Source organism: Mytilus californianus, unplaced genomic scaffold, assembly GCF_021869535.1.
Source record: "Mytilus californianus isolate M0D057914Y unplaced genomic scaffold, xbMytCali1.0.p SCAF_9, whole genome shotgun sequence".
NCBI classification, from domain to species: domain Eukaryota; kingdom Metazoa; phylum Mollusca; class Bivalvia; order Mytilida; family Mytilidae; genus Mytilus; species Mytilus californianus.
In genome coordinates, this window is record NW_026262745.1 from 37,324,219 (window position 1) to 37,340,968 (window position 16,750).

A 16,750-nucleotide genomic window follows, 5' to 3' on the forward strand; every position below is an offset into this window, starting at 1 on the left:
AAATGTTAACTTTTATGTATTTTCTTCGTTAAACAGAACGCCTAAAACCAAGCATTTGTAAGTCAAGTAAATTTGTGTAAAAATAGAATTGATGCTGTATATATACTATGTTTTTTTTTCTTGGTTACTGCTGTAAGATTTTTATCAAAATGATGCACACACATGTATACAACGCTTGACAAATAATTGAACAGAGTTTTGAAAAGGGGACGATTATAAAAGGTGGCAATATGATACAGCCAGCTAGTCAAAGAGAAACAGAGAAAATCATGACCAAAATGAAGAAAAAAAAAACAAATAGACAAACAGCAGTTCATAAAATAAAACGCAGAAAACTAAAGATTGAGTAATACGAACCTTACCATGAGAATGGAGGAGCATATGTGCTCATAATGGGTCATTATTCTTGCACCTCTGGTGAAACCCATTGTGTTGCCCAAGACAGGTAAATTTCTATGATGGGTCGCATTCGGTGATGTCACATTCAAGGAAAAGAGGACGGTAACGTGGCTACAAGTCTCATTTTTGACACAGATATTCCGTAACGGAAAACAAAATTATGAGGGTGTCTATAAAACTGTCAAAGGAGTCACTTTAACTGCATTTATTTCAATAGCTTCCTTGTAAAATGCTGCCATCAATCATGGAAGTCATAATAAGAAATGCTTATCCACAGGTGTCGTATCAAATCGACTATAAATACTCCATAGACAGGGGTTGCTTAAATCTTACTTCACAGAATTGGAAAGTTCACAAGTCAAAAACATAAAAAGCAACCATCAACGTATAATTTGTTAAAGGTTTGTCACTTGCCAAACAATTTTGGGATATCTTATACAAATCTTTTATCTAATTTATATCATCTCGGAAAGTGTAGTTTGCACTGATTGTCATATTCTAGAAGCGTGTCAAGATATAAAGTAGACCCAACAGTGTCTGTTGTATCATTATTTCAAGATCAATTGGATAGATGCGATCCTCGCAGACGTCTTTATGTGTTATACTATGTCATATTCTGGAAATTTTGAAAATAGTTTATTATTGCCAAAATTATTCTTTTTACTCCGTTTTTATCGTCAAATGTAAACTTTAAAGAGATGTACTTCTAATTTCTTCTTATTCTGTGTCGTAAATTTAATTTGATAGGAAACTTCTGGGTCACGTGTTACACCAACCTTGTCATAGCATCACACTTTTCTGGAGCCAGCAAACGTACACTTTTTTCACTTTCCGAAAATCTGAAATATTATAACTCTCAAAACAAGATTGCAAACACTGTATATCATTTTAAAATTACTATTTCATGGGTAAGTGCATACACTTTTAATAAATTTATGCACTATAGTACTGGTAGATTGTCTTTATGAAACGATAGCTTGGAGATCAAATTTTGGTGTGGCATTTTCCTTTTCAAAAGAGGAAGGGGTGTCAAAGTTCTGTGCTCAATTTCTGTTGGCCGACATCAAAGACATTCCAATATTTGTATAGTGTTTTTATTACACTTCTCGGTTATATGTATTTGTGGTGGATTATTGATGCATATTTTGTAGATATTTTTATATCGCATGCCAGGTTCATGACGTAGAAGAGAATTAACATAAAATAATACATCATATCTTGCCTTTCTCTTGATCTTTATTTAGTTGCAACAGTGTATTCATCACATTGCACTAACTTGTTTGTCAAGTATTGATTATTTATTTCAATTTTTTTGACACATAAAAATGAAATATCCTTTTATCTTTATTGTGATTCTAAATAACCGGTATGAATTCTTCCTGTATATTTTATTTTACTATTCAAAGTCATATATTTATTTTTGAAGGAATGATAAATCATACATTCATAACAGAAGACAGAATACCGTAAAAGGGTATTTTTCAGAATAAGAGGATGTTGCATATCCACTATATATATCGCTTTATGAGTTTGTTAATTAATTGGTCTTTGTTTGTTTGGTTTTTTTTGTTTGTTTTTTCTTTTGTTTACCTTTGAACAGTAAACACTGATACAATCAGTTATAATCAAAATTTGACTTTTAGTATGCAAATGAAATTATTTTTCTGTCAAACGAAAAATGCATCACAATTGCAGGCTAATGCTGGTCTCCCTGGAGCCCTTCATCAGTGTTTCATTGATTTTGCGGGTTATATTATCAGACATGTGTTTGTCTTTACTGCTCACTTCATAAAGGAAGATTAATTGTTGCTATTGTTGATGTTACTATGCAGCAAAATATGTATTATTTAAAAAATTATTGACCGTCAAAAATCAGTCAACTACTTAAAAAAGTAAGATTTTGTTTCAAATAAGATCTTTCCTGTATCGAGTAGATGTGTGTTGTTACTGGCCACATCAACTTCTACCACAACATTGGCATGGTACAGAAACAAAAAAGTCAACACTTTCGGAAAACAATTGAACACCATATTCATTTAACTATTCCACTTTCTAGCATCTCAAAGTCATATATTTCAAATAATTTGAAACATACAATTTGCAGCTAGTAGTTCATGTAGATCACAATAATACGATTTCTATAACAATGGAAAAGGGTAACTTTAGCAGTTTTGAAACGAAATATTCATGTTCATGCGTTCCACTATACAATTTCCGTGAAGTTCGGTACGAAGATGACGTACAGTTTTGCAGTTGACAAAATTCGCCAAATACAGATCATCGTGCTGTTTGTTTACATGTGGGTGATATATTGTAAACTCTGTTGTGTTTTTATTCCATATATGCAAGTAATAAATAAGTTTTTATTCAGTGTACATAGATTACTGTTATAAAAAATATACCGAATTCACATTAAAAAAAAACCCGGAAATTCCATAATAACTGACAAAACCAAAAACGCTCGACTATATCAACCAACGGAACGACTTGAAAACAACAATCATATTCCTGACATGGAATAGACATTTTCCGAAGAAGTTAAACGTGGTTTCACAGCTAGCTAGGACGCCTACTTGTATGACAGTGTACCATAGTTCCATTGTATTGACACAAATAGTGTGAGCATGAAAATAAAGGCCCCAATTTTACTGCAGCAGATGCGCATCTCCACAATAAATGTCTCTTCAGTGATGCTCGATGCCAAAATATTTGAAATACCTAAATTTATTCAAACGGTGAAGAGCTATCTGGTCAAACCAAAAAGGACATAAAGTATAGCTAAATATAGATTAGGTTACAGAGCTTTGCATAAGGGAGATTTATATTCTTAATTTAAACTGAATTTGAAATTTTATAAAATCAAATTTCAAACAAACAATACTCGTTCCCTTCATAACAAGGACTATCTCTGCATATCATTTAAACCACTGTGAAATGCATCGATGTCGTTTTTGCGTTTTTCATTGTGGTTAATTAATTTCGTGGATCATATTTTTCACGCCTAATATAGTTGTAATTTTAATACTTTTATACGAACTACATTTAATTTAAAAATTAAATTTTTACAGATAATTTCAGACATTTTTCAATTTAAAACACACATAGATTTCAGTTGGAAAAAAAGGGGTATCAGTTATGGAAAGTGGTTCAAATTTTGTACTCGGTGATAAAAAATGAAAAAACGTTTCCTTTTAGAGTTTCTTAAATGATTAATTTTTAAAAGCTTTACAGTGAAAACTAAACCTTGTTCGTTGTCATTCTTGTTTCGAAAGGTTTTTATTTATGTTCACAAATAAAATAAACACTTTATAAATTTCGTGTGTCCAAAGCGCTTTTTTTTACCCTCATCAGACACGCTCAAACCTAAACATTTAAAAGCCAAGAATGCATAAATACGCCGAAACATTAGAAGCTATATGATAAAAAAAAAGAACATAAACGAACTCGCCAAATTCATCAAATATCCACTTTGTCTGAGGGACTTAATTTTGTAACCTTAGTTTCTTAATAATTTATGAACGGAGAATTTTAAAAATGTATATGAATGTTGCCATTTTGAAACAATATTGTAAGACATTTTGTAACTAAATTGCATTAATATCTGTAAATGATTAATTATTGAGATAAAACAGTCATACAATGCTGAAAACATCTTATCGATTTTTTTAAGTTTACCAGTTCTGATTACTTGTCCCGGTTTTGCTTTACTTTTATTATTCAAATATTTTGGTCTGGATCACAGCTGAAGATCAATTAACTGTCGAAATACGAGTCTTGGGCAGTTATATTGGTATGGTAAATGCTATTAACTTTTACATATCAATTATTTAGATTCCATGAAAAATATATTATTATGTGTTTTTATGGGTTTTTTTTTTTGGTCATATTATGTCAATAACATTTGAATATTTGTTATTACTTTGACAATGCGTGTTTATTTTCTGTCTGTAGGTTTTTTATATGCAGATTGGTATTTTCTCAGTCTTAAAAACAGCCAGTAAAAACTCATCATTAAATCTAAATAATATCAAAATGGCTACACGACTTTCCTCTAAACAGTGCATTATTTTTGTTTTTTTCAATTGGTTTGAATTGACTTTTGATACAATCATAAAAACAATTTATGGTGGCTTTAATAATAGTATCATGAACTTCTTTTGATTACTATCTGTATATTGAATGACAGATATCATAATTTGGAGTTTTTATTTCCATAATTTCAAACCTGTAGGCACTTTAAAAACCTCAAATAAACAATGAATAAATGAAATGAAATATATCAAATCAACTTATTAGCTCGCGACCTTTGAAGACATTTGTAATGAAATTGAACAGAGTTTTGAAAAGGGGAAGAAGATACCAAGGTGACAATATGATACAGCCAGCTAGTCAAAGAGAAACAGAGAAAATCATGACCAAAATGAAGAAAAAAAAACCAAATAGACAAACAGCAGTTCATAAAACATAACGCAGAAAACTGTAGATTGAGTAATACGAACCCTACTATGAGCCGGGAGGAGCATATGTGCTCATAATGGGTCATTATTCTTGCACCTCTGGTGAAACCCATTGTGTTGTCCAAGACAGGTAAATTTCTATGATGGGTCGCATTCGGTGATGTCACATTGAAGGAAAAGAGGACGGTAACGTGGCTACAAGTCTCATTTTTTATACAGATATTCCGTAACGGAAAACAAAATTATGATGGTGTCTGTAAAACTGTCAGAGGAGTCACTTTTACTGTACTTATTTCTATAGCTTCCTTGTAAAATGCAGCCATCAATCATGGAAGTCATAATAAGAAATGCTTGTCCACAGGTGTCGTATCAAATCGACTATAAATACTCCATAAACAGGGGTTGCTTAAATCTTACTTCACAGAATTGGAAAGTTCACAAGTCAAAAACATAAAAAGCAATCATCGACGTATAATTTGTTAAAGGTTTGTCACTTGCCAAACAATTTTGGGATATCTTATACAAGTCTTTTATCTAATTTATATCATCTCTGAAAGTATAGTTTACACTGATTGTTATTGTCTAGAAGCGTGTCAAGATATAAAGTAGACCCAACAGTGTCTGTTGTATCATTATTTCAAGATCAATTGGATAGATGCGATCCTCGCAGACGTCTTTATGTGTTATACTATATCATATTCTGGAAATTTTGAAAATAGTTTATTATTGCCAAAATTATTCTTTTTACTCCGTTTTTATCGTCAAATTTAACTTTAAAGAGATGTACTTCTAATTTCTTCTTATTCTGTGTCGTAAATTTAATTTGACAGGAAACTTCTGGGTCACGTGTTACACAAACCTTGTCATAGCATCACACCTTTCTGGAGCCAGCAAACGTACACTTTTTTCACTTTCAGAAAATCTGAAATATTATTACTTTCAAAACAAGACTTGCAAACACTGTATATCATTTTAAAATTACTATTTCATAGGTAAGTGCATACACTTTTAATACATTTATGCACTATAGTACTGGTAGATTGTTTTTACGAAACGATAGCTTGGAGATCATGTTTTGGTTTGGCATTTTCTTTTTCAAAAGGGGAAGGGGTGTCTAAGTTCTGTGCTCAATTTCTGTTGGCCGACATCAAAGACATTCCAATATTTGTATAGTATTTACATTATACTTCTCGGTTGTATATATTTGTGGTGGATTATTTATGCATTTTTTGTAGATATTTTTATATCGCATGCAAGGTTCATGACGTAGAAGAGAATTGACATAAAATAATACATTATATCTTGCCTTTCTCTTCATCTTTATTTAGTTGAAACAGTGTATTCATCACATTACACTAACTTGTTTGTCAAGTATTGATTTTTTTTAGACACATAAAAATGAAATATCCTTTGATATATTATCTTTATTGTGATTCTAAATAACCGGTATGAATTCTTCCTGTATATTTTATATTACTATTGAAAGACATATATTTTTTTTTGAAGGAATGATAAATCATGCATGCATTCATAACAGAAGACGTTACCGTAAAAGTATTTTTCAGAATAAGAGCATATTTGTATATACACTATATATCTCGCTTTATGAGTTTGTTAATTAATTGGTCTTTGTTTGTTTTTGTTTTTTTGTTTTTTAGGTTTTTTTTTTTTGTATTTTGTTTTTGTTTGCCTTTGAACAGTTAAAGCTGATACAATCAGTTATAATCAAAATTTGACTTTTAGTATGCAAATATCGGTCTTTGCATCGGAATTAAACATATTTATTCTAAAACCAGTTGTTGGCATGACACGGGTTATGTTCTTCTCATATATTTTATGATGGTATATTACTAAACCCCTAACAGGAGGGATTGTGCCTGATATTCATATGATGAAGACATAATGTTTCAATCATTTTAATTGAGGTCTGGATCTGGCATGTCAGTAACTACTAGTAGTCTGTTGTTATTTATGTATTATTTTCTTTTGTTTCCTATTCTGACATCGGACTCGGACTTCTCTTAAACTGAGATTTACTGTGCGTACTGTTGTGCGTTTGTTTTTTCTACATTGGCTAGAGGTATAGGGGGAGGGTTGAGATAAAAAAAAAAACATGTTTAACCCCGCCGCATTTTTGCGCCTGTCCCAAGTCAGGAGCCTCTGGCCTTTGTTAGTCTTGCATCATTTTTAATTTTAGTTTCTTGTGTATAATTTGGAGTTTAGTATGACGTCCATTATCACTGAACTAGTATACATATTTGTTTAGGGGCCAGCTGAAGGACGCCTCCGAGTGCGGGAGTTTCTCGCTGCATTGAAGACCCATTGGTGGCCTTCGGCTGTTGTCTGCTCTATGGTCGGGTTGTTGTCTCTTTGACACATTCCCCATTTCCATTCTCAATTTTAAATGAAATTATTTAACTTTCAAACGAAAAATGCATCACAATTACAGGCTAATGCTGGTCTCACTAGAGCCCTTTATCCGTGTTTCATTTATTTTCCGGGTGATGTTATCAGACATTTGTTTGACATTATTGCTCACTTCATAAAGGAGGATTAATTTTTGCTATTGTTGATGTAACTATGCAGCAAAGTATGTATTATTTTAAAAATTATTGACTGCCAAAAATCAGTCAACTTCTTAAAAATGTAAAATTTTGTTTCAAATAAGATCTTTCCTGTATCTAGTAGATGTGTGTTGTTACTGGCCACATAAATTTCTACCACAACATTGGCATGGTACAGAAACAAAAAAGTCAACACTTCCGTATATTTCAAATAATTTGAAATATACAATTTGCAGCTAGTAGTTCATGTAGATGACAATAATGCGATTTCTATGACAATGGAAAGGGTCACTTTAGCAGTTTTAGAAGCGAAATATTCACCAAACCATGTTCATGCGTCCAGTACACAACATTCTACTATACAATTTCCGTGAAGTTCGGTACGAAGATGACGTACAGTTTTGCAGTTGACAAAATTCGCCAAATACAGATCATCGTGCTGTTTGGTTACATGTGGGTGATATATTGTAAACTCGTTTGTGTTTTTATTCCATATATGCAAGTAATAAATAAGTTTTTTTTCAGTGTATATAGAATACTGTTATAATAAATATACCGAATTCACATTTTAAAAAACACGGAAATTCCATAATAACTGACAAAACCAAAAACGCTCGACTATATCAACCAACGGAACGACTTGAAAACAACTATCATATTCCTGACTTGGTATAGGCATTTTCCGAAGACGTTTAACGTGGTTTCACAGCTAGCTAGGACTCCTACTTGTATGACAGTGTATCATAGTTCCTTTGTATTGACACAAATAGTGTGAGCATAAAAATAAAGGCACCACTTTTACTGCAGCAGATGCGCATCTCCACAATAAATGTCTCTTCAGTGATGCTCGATGTCAAAATATTTGAAATACCAAAACTTATTCAAACGGTGAAGCGCTATCTGGTCAAACCAAAAAGGACATAAAGTATAGCTTAATCCAGATGAGATAAGAGAGCTTTGCATAAGGGAGATTTATATTCTTGGTTTAAACTGAATTTGAATTTTTATAAAATTAAATTTCAAACAAACAATACTCGTTCCCTTCATAACAAGGACTATCTCTGCATATTATCAAAATCACTATGAAATGCCTCGATGTCGTTTTTGCGTTTTTTCATAGTGTTTAATTAATTTCGTGGACCATATTTTTTACGCCTAATATAGTTGTAATTTTTTTTATACTTTTATACGAACTGCCTTCTAATTCAAAAGTTAAACTTTACAGTTAATTTTAGACATTTTTCAATTTAAAAAACACATAGTATTCAGTTGGAAAAAAAGGTGTATCAGTAATTGAAAGTGGTTAAAATTTTGTACTCGGTGATAAAAAAATGCAACACGTTTCCATTTAGAGTTTCTTAAGTGATAAATTTTTAAAAGTATTACATTAAAAATTATACCTTGTTCGTTGTCATTCTTGTTTCAAAAGGTTTTTTTTATGTTCACAAATAAAATAAACACTTTATGAATTTCGTGTGTCCAAAGCGCTTTTCAAATAGTACCCTCATCAGACACGCTCAAACCTGAACATTTAAAAGCAAAGAATGCGTTAATACGCCGAAACATTAGAAGCTATATGATCAAAAAGAGCATAAACGAATTCGCAATCAACTTTGTCTGAGGAACTTAATTTTGTAACTTTAGTTTCTTAATAATTTATGAACGGAGAATTTTAAATAAGTATGTGAGAGTTGCCATTTTGAAACAAGATTGTAAGACATTATGTAACTAAATTGCATTAATATCTGTAAATGATTAATTATTGAGATAAAACAGTCATACAATGCTGAAAACATCTTATCGATTTTTTTAAGTTTACCAGTTCTGATTACTTGTCCCGGTTTTGCTTTACTTTTATTATTCAAATATTTTGGTCTGGATCACAGCTGAAGATCCATTAACTGTCGAAATACGAGTCTTGGTCAGTTATATTGGTATCGTAAATGCTATTAACTTTTATATATCAATTATTTAGATTCCATGAAAAATATATTATGTGTTTTTATGTTGATTTGTTTTGGTCATATTATGTCAATAACATTTGAATATGTTTTATTACTTTGACAATGCGTATTTATTTTCTGTCTGTAGGTTTCTTATATGCAGATAAATTTTCAGTCTTAAAAAACAGCCAGTAAAAACTCATCATTAAATCTAAATAATATCAAAATGGCTACACGACTTTCATCTAAGCAGTGCATTATTTTTTTTTCAATTGGTTTGAATTGACTTTTGATACAATCATGAAAACAACTCATGGTGGCTTTAATTATACTATCATGAGCTTCTTTTGACTACTATCTGTATATTAGATGACTGATATCATAATTTGGAGTTTTTATTTTCATAATTTCAAACCTGTAGGCACCTTGAAAACCTCAAATAAACAATAAATAAATGAAATAAAAAATATCAAATCAACTGATTAGCTCGCGATCTTTGAAGAAATTTGTATGATCGTAAAATATAATTTTTTCAAGACAATGGCTTTTTTTTAAATACCTTTCATTCTCCTGAAAAAAAAATTGATCTCTGTTTTTCGGAGGTGTATGTTGATTTATGGTGATGCAAAATAATAACTCAAACTCTATCTGATTTGGCGTTAAACACAGCTATGGAGCAATGTTTAATCCACCTATCTAAAGTAACATACTTTTCCAAAGCATCTTTTCTTGATTCTGTAGCTTTCAATTTCTGTTCAGAATCTTTGACTCTGTTAATGCATTGATTACATAAAATATTATGAAAATATTTATAAAAAAAAGCAATCACTTAAACAAACCGTTATTTCCTCCCTACAATGAAACCTTATTTGAAATTCTACACCTATTTGTTTAAAATGAGTGGCCGAAAAAGACAAAATATCAACTGAAAGTATCATCATAATGTTTGAATATTTTTCATACGTGTTAAACTCATCAAGAAATAAAAAAAGAGTTGTAAGAAGTAATTCTTTCAACGAGAAGGTATGATTTGATGTTTAATTCAGAAGAAATGTAAAAACCATGTTGTTCAAATTTTCTAGAATCAACAACAAATAAATGTAGAATTGAATCTATTGCTATTTTTGTATACTAGTAAATTACCTTTTTTATTGGTTCTTCATACAGTAAAGCTAAATAATTTCGTAAAATGACGAACTGACACAAAATCTTAATCAAATGACAGATATGATGGTCTATGCAATATACAATACACATTAATTGTAATTTTTGTTTATCGACTTGCAGGCAAAAACAATAGAAACCACTTATGTTTAATATTATAGCAGTCAAACATTTGTAAAGTAATTAAGAATTGAATGCTTCTTTTTATAATTTTATTGGGATGTAATTGACCGACTCACATTGTGTGTATGGGCGATATTGAAAATGAGTGCACGATAAATGTTTTTACAATCCTATAGAATTACGAAAAGAGGCATTCAATTCTTATAATTACAATGTCATTAAGATTTATATTGGAGTGCCTCGCGATTGCTGTCATCCAATCAAAATTACGGATTCTAGTAAAACATATATGTAATGTAATTATTGTTATGTAAAAACCGGGAAAAGTTTTTTTCGATGTATCCGTCGAATTGATCTATCAAGTTAAAGCTAGTATTTGCATTTCGTAATCCCTGTATTTATAAGTTTGACTACACAATAGCATGTGTTTAGACAACATGTGTTACTCATCTATATTTCAAATGACTTAGTAAATTACCTTTGTAAAGCTGAATTCTTTTCTTTCTCTGTCGAATTCAGTTTAGCCTCAAATTTTTTCATTCTACAAAAAACACAATGCATAAGAAGCATGTTCTTAGTTTATATCAGGACAAACTTCAAATTTTCAATATATATATATGAAAAAGAAAATGATGTGTAAAAACAATAATTAGACACCAATGAAACAACTAAATTTTAACAAAATAGACTTGTTGATGTTACATACGGCATTTACCAATTGAAAAGCAACTATACTGAAAAACAGCACCGAGTCTAAATAAGTAAACAAGTAATGAATATAAAATTTTAGACTGGCATAATGCTTTTTTTAAATGATCAGGTGGAATGTTACCACGAACAATCATCGAATATATATTTAGCGTTGATTTAATGCTAGAAATAGTTTGTAAAGTCTTAGCTTGTCATTATCGTTAGATAGTTTTTTAGTCAACAACGATATATGCATCATAGCAATTAGATATTTTGAATAATCATCCGTTTTTCTCTATCCTTTCCACGACAAGACACAGAGCGACGACTTAAAACTAGGATATAGGACAAACATGTTAAATTCAACTGTCTATAAATAAAAAAAAAGGTGAAAGATACCAAAGGGATATTCAAACTCATAAGTCGAAAACAAACAAACAAATCATGGCTAAAAACCAAAAACGACCAAAAGGCAAACAGCAGTACACAAAACACGTCATAGAAAACCACAGACTGTAGCAACACGAACCAATCCGAACCCTGAGGATGATCTCATGTGCACGAAAGGGTAAGCTGATCTTGCTCCACATATGGCACCCGTCGTGTTGTAAGTGTAAGTACAAACCCGGTGATAAGTTTAATTGGATAGGTCACATTCGAGGAATGGAGGATGGGTTTGTGATTCTGACAATTGGAACATATCCGTCTGTAAACATCCCATTTTTGCAACATTAACACATTCTCTTTTCATAGTATGGCGTTTAAATGCTTAAATATCTTAATTAATGTAGACGTTGGTATGAATTAAAACCGATAGAATGTTTTAATTCATTGCCAATATATTGTTTATATGTGTAATTTTCAGAAATATATTAAAACGTAAAGGTCACAAAGCACTTTTTAAGCTACATATTGTGAACAAACTGTTATTTGAATAGAAAGAAAATTAGTTGATAGTCTGAGAATTTTCAAATAAGATACGAAAACATAGCTTTTATAATGTGCTTTCAGAAAATAAAAAGAATTTAAATCAATTGTGCATGGAACAATTGAAGGTCTTTCCACATTAAATTTCTAAATAATTGAAAAGAAGCTACTTCTGGTTTACTCAAAGTTACTATTGGCGTCCAACCATAGGTTTCTTCATAGTCATTCGAAAACTATATGGTTTCTATATGATTTTGTCTGAAATATGGCAGATAATTTTCAACTACCGGTTTATATAAGGTCACTTCCGGTCTTATATGATAGTTTTATTCTCACTGATTCCAAAAATAAATGGTTTTTATAATTTTTTGCCAGAAATAAGGGAGATATTTCCAACTTTTTTTTAGAAAATATCATATGCCGTTCGGTCTCATATGAAAGCTGTATTTTCACTGATTCGAAAAATATATGGTCTCTATATGCTTTTACCGGTAATCAGGGAGATAATTACCCACTTCCGGTTTATTGAATGTCACTTTCGATCTCAAATGATAGGTTTATGTATGTCTATTAAAAATATAGGGTTTCTGGGTTCTTTTCCATGAATACACAAATTTTTCACTCAAGGTCACTTTCGGTTGACATTTCTCAAGGTCCTATGTCACCCATAATTTTGCAAGGGACCCTAAGTCTTTATCGTGTACCAAGTTGAAGTAATAATTATTAATTAACTTTCAATTAAAAACATTTAGGGGCATAAACTCCTAAAATATGTCATTCGACCAAATGTATCATATCTTCGTCACAATAAAGCAAACATTTTGCACTACTTCTTTCATATATATCTTTAAAAGTATCAGAGCAAATGCAAAACCGAGCAAAAGTCAAAATTGAGAACATGACCTTGACATTTGAACTCGACCTCAATTTCTAAGTTAGGACCAAAACACTTCAATTCTGTTCTAAGTTAGGACCAAAACACTTCAAAGAAAAAGACTAGGTTTATACGGCTTACGGTTTATGAATACAAAAACATAACGACAATTTCATTTGGTAAAGGGAGCTAACTCCTTTTATGATGTCACTTGATCGTTTCAATCCAAATTAGTCAAAATTCCTCAGGATTTAATATAAAAAAGAATTTGTCGTTATTTTTTTTTTGTTACAGAGGAGATACCGGAAAGAAAAAACAGTTTTTGTGGAGATATCTCTTACAATAAAAAGTCTTCGTCTAAACAGGTTGAGTTTCAAAAGCGTAATAACTGTTCGATATAATATCTAAAACATCTAAGAGACATCTTGCGCAACCATTATACACTGCAAGAATAAAATTTGGCGGAAGAAGAAAAAAAAAGTAAAAAAACAATTGAAGGTATTTCCACCATTGAATTTCAAAATCATTGATAAGAGGTCACTTCCGTTTTACTCAAATTTTCTACTGGCGTCAAATCACAGGTTTTTTTATACTGATTCCGAAAATATAAGGGGGGTAATTTGCTACTTTACAGAAGGTCACGTCCGGTCTCAATGCATACCGATGATAAAAATATATGGTTTCTAGGTACTTTTCCATAAAAGAAGTGCAAACATTTTTATTTCCGGTTGACTCAAGTTCACTTCCGGTTGAAATTTTTTAAGGTAAAAAGTCTCCGAACCTAATGCAAAAAATACTATGGCTTTATCATGTACGAGTATGAAATTATAGCAAAGGTCAAAATCTAGAACGTCAAATTCTCATTTGACTTTAACCTCAATTTCAATGCAATAAAAGGAGGATCTCAAATAAGTATACCCTAGGTCTCTATTATGTATGGTTCAGGGTTATATTTCATACAACTTACTTTAAACTATCATGGGGGGAAACTCCTATTAAAAGGGAGTACTCTTTCGACCAAAATTTTAAAGTTACGACATGTATCAACGAACAATTTGGTAAACATTTTAGTCATTATTTATCACGGTTTGTGAGAAAGCGAAAACAATCAAAAGTTAGAATTTAAATCATGACCTTGAACTTTGACCTGTATCTCAAATTTCTTTTGGTGGGCCAAAGACATCAAGGTCCAATACCCTAGGTCCTATAACTTACTGTTCATGAGTTACATTTATATATCACTATGTCAAATACAGAAGGAGAATTAACTCTCATAGCTTAGGACAAAATTTAACAAAACAACCGGAGGATATGACGAGCAATTTGGAAAATAAATTCGTCGATTTTCTTTTATAACAAGAAAAACAGTGTATAGAGAGATAACTCTCACAGGAGAAAGTGTACGGTTAAACAAAGTCAACTGCGAAAGCATATTCATTGTTCGATATCATGTACCCAAAATCTTTTCGATATCTTGCAAAACAAAAGAAAATCTCAAAATAAAAAAAATATAATCAGAATAAAATCAAAAGGTATTTCCATGAAAGTGGAAAGACCTCAAAATATGCGTCATCGTACTCGTTTTCTTTCTGCAAAACAAAATAGGTAAATTTTTAATATGTTCTTTTATATAATTAGATTTTTCCGATTTACTCGCTCTATATGGGTCAGTCAATATTTTTTGATGGAACAAAAAATATTCAATATTTGTTTAAACAGTCGTAATAACAGAAAATGTTAAAGAAATCACTTAGTTTTCTTCATTTGATTAAAGATTTTCAAACGAATTATTCAGGTCTCAAAATTGTCAATAGAAGATCTACACAGATGGTTTTTAGGTACAAAAGAAGATGACAAAAGACACCTGATCTACCTTAATACGTAACCCTCGTGCATGTACACACCATACGGATTACCTAAACAGGGCTGTCGACCTGACACAATACCTGCGCCAACGGATTTATGCGGATGAACAACTGAAATAGACTCTATATTATAGCTTTTTAATTATTCATTACGAAAAAGTACACCAATACGACCAGTCTGTCGGTCAACTCATTAGCAATATTCGTTCTAAATCATTAGTAACATACCTTTTTAAAGCATCATCTTTTTCTGATTCTATAGCTTTCAATTTCTGTTCAAAATCCTTGAGTCTGTTAATGTATAAATGACATTTAATATTAGAATAATATGCATTTAACAAACAATAATCTAAAAAAAAACCATTTATATGATTTATTGCAGAGCATGCCTATATTTATATCCATGTTTTCCTCAATAAGTGTTTTATTTGTGTAATTGGAGAAAGATTTGTAAAGCAACTTTGCTTGTTTCCAAATCCTAGATATTTATTTCAAGTGTATTAAAATGGTACATGATGATTTATCTGAATACATTTTTTTTAAACTAAAAGAACAGCGTTTCAATGACCCAGCCGATGCAAATATTGTGTGTGTCATCGTTTAATCACTCTAAAAAAATGGAGTGTTCTTTTATTTATTTTTTTTTAAATATCCTACAGGAAATTAGACATGAGATTGCTAACAATGTTATTATTCGTATAATTTTTATATCCAAGGGACAAATCACATGTAAAAACAGTTGGTCCAACTCTTCCAAGACCTTTGTGGTATAAGTATTTGATATAATTATGATGAATTTCATAAAGATCCGACAAGAAAAGTAGCTGTGAGAGTTCTTACAATGTTCCCATAACAATCAAAATATCAATTTTGGAAAAAACCTATAAACATTTGCCTATTGGGTTATAAAATTGATCTACTACACAAACTTATTAAAGATATTAATCTAGAATTTAATAAAATAGGATGATACACAAATAAGGTTTATGCTACGTACAAAAATTAAAAGAGTAACTCATTTCAATAAAACAAACTGGTAAAATCGTATATGCAAATGGAATTAACTGATATTGCTCTAAATTGGCTATCAGGCATTTTTTGCTCACTCAGGTATCTCGACAAAACACCTTAATATTTGAGTTGCAACTGATATTTTACAATGCATGTTAATAAATTTATACCTACTCGTAAACTTTATATTGTACAAAATGCTTAGTTTATTTTCTATTTATGATGATGACTTGAATAGCTCAAAGGCATTATAAACTATTCGCTTAAATAAAGGTAACAGTAGTTTACCGAGGTTTGAATGTCATAATTCGATTCAGATAACAAATCAAGCTAACTAACAAAAATTTAGGAAATCTCATGAACTCTAAATGGAATGAGACAGGGTGGTTCGGCAGGTTAAGCGTCTCCTGCAATGCAAAAACAAAAATAACAAAAATACCAAACTCCAATGAAAATTCAAAACGGAAAGTCCTTAATCAAATGACAAAATCAAAAGCTCAAACACATCAAACCGATTAGTCTTTTGTAGACTGGCGTACAAAATTTTAATCATGGTATCTGTAATGAGTCTATATATATTTGACGTTGATTTAATGCTGGATACAGTTTTAAAGTCTTACCTTTCACTACCGTTGGATAGTTTTAGTTACCATTGATGTATACATCCAATCATTTAAATATTTTAAATCGTCAGCCGTTTTACCGATTTTTTCCTTTTCCTTGAAATGACACC

The 16,750-nt window shown here is 30.9% G+C and overlaps 1 protein-coding gene and 1 long non-coding RNA gene across 9 annotated transcripts in view; both read right to left on the reverse strand.

The window, feature by feature from the left end:
• The window catches only part of LOC127716702 (myosin-9-like), an 86,778-nt gene that overhangs the window by 14,468 nt on the left and 55,560 nt on the right, over window positions 1-16,750 (reverse strand). The window lies entirely within an intron of this gene.
• On the reverse strand, window positions 10,080-15,289 carry LOC127716714 (uncharacterized). The gene is made up of 3 exons (XR_007989095.1): window positions 15,235-15,289; window positions 11,129-11,191; window positions 10,080-10,133 (listed from the first exon to the last, which is right to left on the reverse strand). It is a non-coding gene; the product is annotated as an uncharacterized LOC127716714 (long non-coding RNA).